This window comes from Emydura macquarii, unplaced genomic scaffold (assembly GCF_026122565.2).
Source record: "Emydura macquarii macquarii isolate MOO-44397 ecotype Brisbane River unplaced genomic scaffold, CSIRO-AGI_Emac_v2 contig_3451, whole genome shotgun sequence".
Lineage (NCBI taxonomy): Eukaryota > Metazoa > Chordata > Testudines > Chelidae > Emydura > Emydura macquarii.
This window is the reverse complement of record NW_027133588.1, coordinates 1,361,217-1,370,713: the sequence shown is the minus strand read 5'-3', so window position 1 is coordinate 1,370,713 and position 9,497 is coordinate 1,361,217.

Genomic DNA, 9,497 nt, shown 5'->3' with positions numbered 1-9,497 from the left:
CGCCTACACAGTGCTTAGCTGCAAACCATCAAGGGGATGACAGCACGTCAGGATGGGACACGTGAGAGCCTGGTTCAGCTCCCTGCTTCACCACAGGAGGGTTTAATAGTCTGTGTGTCTCTCCCTGTTCCTGCCTTTCTCAAAGGGGCTTTTATCCTGGAGGGGAAACATTTGCAGCCCTGCTCACCCTGTGTGGCTTCTGCCATTTCTCACCTCTTTGAAACCCAGGCTTTCTCCCTCATGGCCCAGCTGCCCCCTCCTCTGTATTCATCCAGTACTGAAGTCACAGCCGCACTTCATCGTGCACTAGGGGCTTCATCTCCTCTCAGCCCAGGAAGTTACAAACTGTACTTCCCAGAGCCAGTGGTGCCCCAGGGAGGCAGGGGGCCATTCACCTAGAATGAGGCTTCATGGGTAACTCACTGAACAGGCTGCCCATACCATGCAATGACTCAGCTCATCTCCAGTCCATCCATGTTCCTCTATGGGGTGTTGGCAAGCTGTCGGTCTCCCTATAACAGAGTGGTCTCCCCTTTCAGGGCCAGGGAACTGGGGCCAGCCAGCACTGTTCCATTATCAGACTCATCTGGGAAGGGAGCAAGTGATTCTAAAAGGCCAGCAAATGGCTCCGTTGCAGGAGGAATGGTAGGTGGGAGATGGGTTCTTACAATAGGCCCTGGAGCAGGGGGATAGAAGAGTGCGTGTGTCCTCCTTTCAGCATTGAGAAGCAGAGAGAAAGAGGTACTGCTTTTGTCTTTGCCGCCATACCTAAGTTTTATGTAGAAGAATTAAATAGAATTAAATGGGAAAGACAGTTGGGCCTGGCAATGAGTACATCAGATCACCAGCCCGCACGTGGCAAAAAATGTGGGCAAGCAATCAGCTCAAAACTGAGGAAGCAGCTGACCCAGAGCGGCCCCAGGTAGACAGCACTACTACATCCTCCTCCATGCACAGAGTAGGAGCTCTGTCTTACATGGAGCCTGGAGCCCTTGATGACGCTGTGGTGCCCCAGAAGTGAACACACAGTAGCCCTATTATGACAAGAGCATGACAAAAGCATCCCTGGGCAATCCAGATGAGTAGAATAGTTAGCTCTCAAACAGCGCCAGAACTGGGAACAGAAGCCAGTCCTCCTGCCTCTGCATCCTTGCCCTTAACCACAAGGCCAGCCTCTTGTTAGAAGAAGCTGCGTGCGTGGTGTGGGGGGAATCTCTAATCCAAACAAGTCTCACGCTACCAGGAAAGCAAAAAGCACTGGCTTCCCGGCAGAGTTCATCACTTTGTGACTGAAGCAGTTCATTTTTCAGTATGGCAAAAATCCTGCCCCGGTACATGGGGGGCCTTTGGAGAGATTGCTGGTTCATTCCCAGAATGCCTTTTTTTGGTTTATAAAAATTGAACTGGAGAATAAAAGCAGCTGATCAGGGTTTCTTGGCAGGTGAGGGAGCTGAGTGCAGGAAACAAGATAACAGGCAATGGGAACTGCCAGACCGGAGTACACCAATGATCCTGCCAGGCCGGTCTCCTGTCTCCAGCAGCGTCCAGTACTGGGGGCTTCAAAGGAAAAATGCATCTGATCGCTGTATCCTCCCCCTTCTCTCTGACCTTGCCACTCTCCCATATGTCACTCTGGAGCATTTTGTTCCAGCAGAGAATTCTTCAAGGAGGATTTTCACATGAAAGCAGCCTTGGGAAGCTGATTTCATTCGAAGGAAACATACTCGCCCAGCATTCTCTGTGCTTCCTTTGCTCTGAACATAGTTATTTTCATTTTACTTTGTGCCTCACTCCTTCCCTCAAGGATCTCAAAGTGCTTGACAAACATTATGGACCCTCATTGCCCACCTCCCATGGTGCAGGAGTTAGCCCTGCTTTTCAGGTAGGGAGAACTGAGGGAAAGATTGGTTTCGTGAATTATTTAAGCCTGGCTACAGCAAGGAATGGAACCAAAGTCACCTGTCTTCTAGGCCTGGTTATTAGCCTCCAGACCATTTTCCTTTCAGCCCACTCCCTCTACTCCTCCTCCGAGCCTGCCCACTCTGCACCACCTCCCTCATGCAGACCCCAGGGTGCATGGAATTAGGTCACCCTATGTCCAGAGAGCAGGATGGTGCCATAGACATGGCTGAACCCCCTTCCACATAAGAATGGGGAGATCTGCTGGCCGAGAGTCCCCTCCATTTGCAGATCTAGGAAGCACTTTTGAACAGAAAGTTGGTCCATCCCTCCTGACTCTCCCTGGGATAGAATCATAATTCCCTGTCTACTGCATCATGATGTATGCCTTTGAATCTCAGAACTAATTATGTAAGTCCTCCGTGCCTCATTTTCCCTGTCTGCCACATGGAGATGTTTATACCAGAGGGGGCAGGGAGGGGCGGGTCATTCACTCATGTGTCAGGGCTTTCAGATCCTGAGATGGAAAGTGCTGCATAAATATTTATAATTGTTGTCATTACTGCTGGGTTAAACAGGAGGGAAGGATGGGTTATGGGGAGTCAAGGAAGGGCTTTGTTTACACCCAAACACCTTTGCTAATTAGCAAATGTGGTAGAAAACCGCTGTGAAGAATGTGAGCAAGATAACTGGGCTGCTTCAGCCTATCAGGTTTGCAGCTTCCCTCCAGTCTGGTTAGAGTGGGAAGCAGTCAGCCAAGTTCTCAGGTGCTGCAAATCTCCACTGCCCCAGTGACTTTGACGAAGCTAATGTTCTCGCCCTGGAAGTTGGGACACCAGGGTTCTGTTTCTGAGTCTGCCAGTTACAAGCAGTGTGAGCTTGGGCAAGCCATTGGTTAACATTGCTGGGCCTGTTTCTCCCACTAAGGGACAATGACACTTTCCTAACTTCCAGCTGAGGTTGGGAGGTGTCCTAGGACTTGTCTACACACTGCATTAGCAGACACCTCTGGGGTGTTCATTCTAGTCCGTACCAACGTGTCACACACTAGCTGGCCTGTATGGGCCCTGCTGGCACCTGCTACAAGTGCCCTAGAGCAGTGGTTCTCAAACTGGGGGGTGGGCCCCCAAGGGGGCACAAGATGGATTGGGGGGGCACCATGGGTGGAGTTTGGGGGGCATAGAGGACAGTGCCCCCCCAAACTTATGATGATGGAGCCATCTCCCCCTGCTGGGTGAGGGGTGCCAGGCTGAGAGCGGTGCCAGGCGGCAGTGGGGACCCCAGCGCCACAAACAGGCAGCCTCAGGCAGGTGTTGGGGGTGGGGGACCCTTAGGAAGAGAGCAGAGGCGGGGGGAGGCTGCTGCAGATGCGGGCCCAGCACTGCGGGCAGAGCAGAGAACAGAGCCAGTCCAACTCCACACTCTGCGCAGCTGTTTCCATCTCTATTCAGAGCGCTACTTCCGGCCGCCACCGCCGCCTGCCTCCCGCAGCAGCAGCAACCCCCCCAACCGTTGCTGGGCATGTTCCCCTAGCCACTGCCACTCTGCAGGCTCACGGAGGCGGCAGCTGCATCCACACTGCTGCCCGAGGATAATCCTGACAACGTGCGATTCCCCGCTGCTGCCACCATTTTCTCTGGCAAGTCACATCGGGCTCCAGAGCTGCAGCCCCCCAAATTAAGCAGTCAAACTCTGCCTATGATATGTAGGCCTTGTTTTTTTTTCTGAAAGTAGGGGAGATTCAGGGGAAGGCGCAATTGTTACACAGCAGTCGACAGGGGGGCTCCATTTAAAACGTTTGGGAACCGCTGCCCTAGTGCATGTTAACGTAGTCCTGTTTCAAACAATGCTACGCTCATGTGCAGTAGGGAACTTCTGGTGCGTGCCAGTAGGGTCCATAGAGCCAGCTCGCACACAGCAGGCTGGTGCAGACTAATGCACTGTGTAGCTGTAGCCCAGCTTTGAATGAACGTTAGAGTTTCAAGATCCCCAGCTGAAAGGCACTATAACAGCAGGCACAACCAGCATGGTGCATAACAGTCTCCACTACAGCCCCCTTTTCCCATGCACGAATAACTCTCTGAAACTTTCACCTTTTAGGCAGAAATTGTCTAGACTTTCATTTGCCCCAAGGGGAATTCTATGGGAAAGTTCTGAGAAAAAACGGGGCAGCCTTTTTTAAGAACATGGAGCCTGAAAAAAAGAAAAAAAAACCAAAAAAAAACCCATTTTCCTCTGTAAGAAAATGCTGGTTCCTGTGCCTCTGCAGAACATCTTACCCATCTCCTCTGCTGGCTAAACTCAGTTAAGGAAGGCCAGGCTATGCATGTGTGTGTGGCTAACTAAGCAGTGACTGTACAAGAAGCACGTGAGGAAATGTTGCAGCCCTTGCCTCAGCTACTATAAAGTACCTCATCATCCCCTGAACGGGATCATCTATTGGGCTGTATCGAAAGGCCTCTTGAGGTCAATGGGAATCTTTCCAATTACTTCAGTGGACTTTGGATGATTCCTGTAACACATCCATTCCAAGGAAGGGGAGGCCAAAAGTCAGAGTTGCTTGGAGAGCTGATTCTTGAGCAGCCTGGAAATTAGAGGAGCCACTGAAATCGAAAACAAGCTCACAGTGCAAAATGCATATGCGCATAGTGTTGCCCACACATACAGATTTCCATGCAAAGCGGGTTTCGATTTCAGTGGATACCCTGGTTTTGCGGCAGCAAACTGCAAAAGTATCCTAGCCTCAAAGCTAGGTGGGACCACACTCCACTAAGTTTCTCGTCTTTACCCCATGATGTTATGCTGGTGGGCTGCCTACATACAGCTTACTGTGCACTTTTCCATATACATGACTTGGATGGATTCTGACTGACACACAGTGCAGAGAACAATGCTGAACATGGGTCCCTGACTACCAAAGTAACATGTGATGTACTAAAAGGCAGTTTGGGCTTAGATGGTGAAAGGTGGTATTGTAAGTACACTTGTGCCCAATGAGGCAGAGTTCAGGCAGCCTGTGCAAGCTCAATTTTGGTGATCTCAGATTTCTGAGTGCCTCAAAGTGCCTTAACATTCGTGCAGGGTGAAATTTACCCCGTGCAGGGGCTCGGGACTGAGTTTATGCGCCGCTTAAGCCCCATTTAAGCCTCATTTGGAGAGCTGAGGTGGGGCTTGTGTGACAAGATGGTCCAGTGGTTAGGGCACTAGCTTAGGACATGAAATTCTCTGCTCCTCCACAGACTTCCAGTATGACATTGGGCAAGTCCCCCAGCTTCTCTGTGTCTCAGTTCCCCACCTGGACAATGGGGATAACAGCCCTGTCCTGCCACACAGGGGGGATGTGAGCATAAAGATATTTTAAAAGGATATGAGGTGCTCAGATATTATCATGATGGGAGCCATATAAGTAGGTAGGTGCAATGACCTTGTCAGGTTCTCAGAACAGGGGTGAATTTCACTCTAGATGTAGCTTACTTAATGGAATTTTGTCCTGTTAGTTCTCATCTAACCACATATGGAAGACCCAGGATTCTTTATTTTCACCAACTCCCAAACGTAAAAGACCGAACATCTCATTTTCTTAGCTCATTCCTCCTTCCTTTCCCACCTGAGCTCTCTTTAGTGTTCCAAAGTGTGTATTGCATGTACTCATTCCTGCCCTATTCAGTAAACCTTAGCTAAAACAGGAGGGGTATCATGGATTAGCCTGAAAAGTGTGAACAAGAGCTCTTAGGCTAGTTGAACCAACCTTACACATATAGGAATCTGAGCTGGAGTTACTGATCTTGCACATCGACAGCTATTTTGCGCTGTGTTGGCTTTAGCCGCATTTAAATGTAATAATTTCTAGCCCTGCCCACCCAAACCAGTGGGCATTCCCAGTACCATTACTATGTAGGTGCAGATAGGTGAGATTCCAGGTGGAGTGGGTAGGGGAGCTACAAAGATGCATAGGGAGGACGCATCAGTTTTTGTGGCAAGGATTTACTGAAGAACACTAGATGGTATCTCTGCACTTTCTACCCAAATCTCCTGCCTGACCTACACCATCAAAGGCAGCATGTTCCTTTGCAGCAAGCTTTGAGGGGTGAAGGGAAACAGAAGGGGTTTTTTTAATCGTTGAATCAATCTGTTAAAATGAGTAGACGCCAGGCAGGGAGGGGCCACAGTCCTCACCCAAAGCCAGGCCGCAGACAGGGAAAAGGCAGGAATGTTAATGGGAACCAGGTTCACTCTTCCTTGGCCTCCAGTTTCCTTTCTGTGGCCACTGCTGGCAGAGCAGGCCAGATTCCTGGAGCATTCTGGGGGATATTCTTTATGGGAAGGTGGATCTTAGCTGATCCCTGATGGAAGCCAGCTTGAGTCTTTATCCCTGCGCACAGGCTAGGGAGCTATGCTGAGGCATGAAGAAGAACTGGCACTAAGCTAGTGAAGGTTTCTCTGAGCAAGCTAGGGACTACGCAGTAAGGGCAAAGATGAGAAGCAGAGCCAGACTCTGCAAGCGCACAGCCTTGCCTTGCCCATGGCTCTCAAAATGCTTTACAAAGTGGATAAATCTCTCTTATGACAGCTACAGGAGAAACAGAGGCACAGAGAAGGCAAGGCTCAAATAATCAGAAGTGGCCTCAGATTTGGGGAGTGCCAGTTTTTGAGGTGCCCAGCTTGATCCTCATTGGACCTAATTGTCAGAGGCGATGAGCCCCTGTAACTGCCATTGGCTTCAAAACCCACAAAGCCTTTGCCACCGCATGATCCTCTCTGAAATCCCTTCTTTAAACAACTGTGCCCACACACCTTCCCTGCACACCTCCTTGTGGCATGGCATAGCACAGCACAGCAGGGGCACTGCCTCTGTTTCCTACTGATCCCCACTGCTCCACCCAGCCTCCAGCACCTTCTAGATTGAAGAGACCTAGCCAGAGAGCTCAGCCATATAACAGTGCCATCTTTTTCAAGGAGCCCAACTCCAAAAACAACACAAACAACACCTCCCTTTTCTCCCTCCCAGCCCACAGCAGCTGAGCTGGGCTCTCCCTTTTTAGCTCCTCCCTCAAAGCTTGACACTAGCTTCAGCTGTTGCAGGGTTGTTTTGGATCCCAGCAGCACATTAACCCTATCCAGCCTTGTGTGGGGTTCATACAAACCATCACACTTACCTTTGCTAAGATGCGCATGAACCACTCCCAACTGGTATTGATCATGCAGGCAACCTCCTGTGTGATCCTTAAAACTACTGGGGCCACTAACTTATGCTGTTACACTTGCCTCCACTGTTCCCTAGTCTCTTCCCCTTTGTCTGCTTAGTCCCCGGTTGTGTATTGTCTAAATCCTAGATTGTGAGTCTGCTAGAGCAGGGGCTGTCTTTGTGTTATTTGTTTATACAATGCCTAGCACAAAGGGGCCTAGTTCTTCTCTGCAGTCTCCAGGTCTTACCTCAATGGAAATAAATAATAATGGATGTTCTGCACTTCTGAAAATCCAGAGCCTGAATCAAGATTTAGGAACCTAATTTTAGGCCCCCATTTTTGCAAATCTCAGCTCAAGTCACCTGAGAGAATGTGTGTGTCCCTGGAAAGGGGGAGGTTGCAAGTGATCAGCAGGGGCTAGGAGTGATTCACAGGCAAGGTCTCATTTCCCAGTGCTGTAAGTAGGCCTCAATTCTCACAGGGAGTTTTTTCCCCACAGCCTCTGCAGGGAGGTGGAGCTGCTTATTCCTCCCTCCAATGAGACAGAAAATCAACCAGAATAGCCAGAAGGGCTATTTCAGAATCAGGAATTGCCAAGAATTTGTGATATCGAAACCTTACTGGGTGGTCTCTATAGAAACCCAGATCTTCAGATACAACAAGGCAAGACAAACCAGTGAGCTGAAGATCCCGTGTGAGGATCAGTGCTACACAAATTAACACCAGAAACAGACATGGCACTAGCAGCATCTCCAGCTGTCTTCTACGGACTTGCCCCATACATTGAAGTCAGTGGAAAGTCTCCTGGGAGTTGACTGAGGAGTGGGGATGCACCAAAGATGTCTGGCAGCAGTAAATTCAGAAAGAGAGATGCAACAAAGCAAGTATCTCCATCTCTGAACTGGGGCTGTGCTGGAGATGCCCAGCCGGTCTAGAACTCATTCAGCAACACCGGCAGTCTGGCAACTGGGGCAGCGGTACCCAGGGCAAAAGAGGTCCCACAAAGGTGGGACTATCAGTGTGTTCTGTTTCTTCGCCAGGGACTGCACCACAACCAGCCGGTCAGCAGAGAGACTCTACAAAGAGGGACTGTCGGCAAGCTCTGCTAGCGGGAGCCGCTTGGTGCTTAAAGGGGGCTGAAAAAAACCTGGGGGCTCCTGTTTTTGTCTATCGAAGTGAGACAGTATATCTGCCTGCCGCCTGCCCCTCCACCTGTTCCCCCCACATCCGTTCTGCCCCCGTCTCACCTCTGCCCCACCTGTCCCCCCCACATCCGTTCTGCCCCCCCCAGTCTCACCTCTGCCCCACCTGTTCCCCCCCACATCCGTTCTGCCCCCCGTCTCACCTCTGCCCCACCTGTCCCCCCCACATCCGTTCTGCCCCCCGTCTCACCTCTGCCCCACCTGTCCCCCCCACATCCGTTCTGCCCCCCGTCTCACCTCTGCCCCACCTGTCCCCCCCACATCCGTTCTGCCCCCCCCCCAGTCTCACCTCTGCCCCACCTGTCCCCCCCACATCCGTTCTGGCCCCCCCAGTCTCACCTCTGCCCCACCTGTCCCCCCCCACATCCGTTCTGCCCCCCCAGTCTCACCTCTTCCCCTCCTGTGGCCCCAGGAGATCTTCACCTCACACACCCCAGCCCAGGCTGCCACTGGCTTCAACTGCCACCAACTGCCATCTGTGCCGCCCAGGCTGAGTGTGGGAGGGAGGGAAGGAGGGGGAGGAGCAGCCTGACCTATTGCTGAGAGGGGGGAGAGCAGACTGACCCATTGCTCACAGGAGCGTAGGGGGCTCTTACTGCTTCCTCCCCCCTCCTGTGAGAATGGAGTCAGCCCCTGAGGAGAGAGGCGAGCGCTGCCCGCTTCTTGCAGGCAGCTCTGATTGGCTGCTCTGCCCCACGGGGCGGAGCAGTGAGGAATGCAGCGAATCAGAAGGGGGTTTCACCGGCAGAGCAGAGCTAAGTGCTGGTTCCAGGGCTCTCCCAGCAGAGCGCCCTCAAGGGGCACCATCCCTATCCTGCCCTTGGTCCCCATGGGCTGGGTGGCCTGGCATCTCTGGGCCGGGCGATGGGGAGAACAGCACCTGGCTTCTCGCTGAGGAGACGGGACCGTCGTGCTACTGCCCCAAGCACCAGGGCCCCATATCATCCGCATGAACAGAGCGAAATGTGGGGGTCTGGGGCCCTACGTTTCTCCGGATGGGCCTGTTGGTGCCCCTCTTCCATTGCGGCACCGTCTGTGTGGTACCAGGGCAGCAGCAGGCTCTCTGCTGCGGGCTCCGCTCGGACTCACAGGGAAGGAGAGAGCGTCCCATTGTTCACGGTGTGCCCTCGCCGAGGGAGAATGGGATTCAACAGGAGGCTGGTCCCGGAACATCTGGTTTCAACATGTGGCAAAGACAAAAACTTTCATC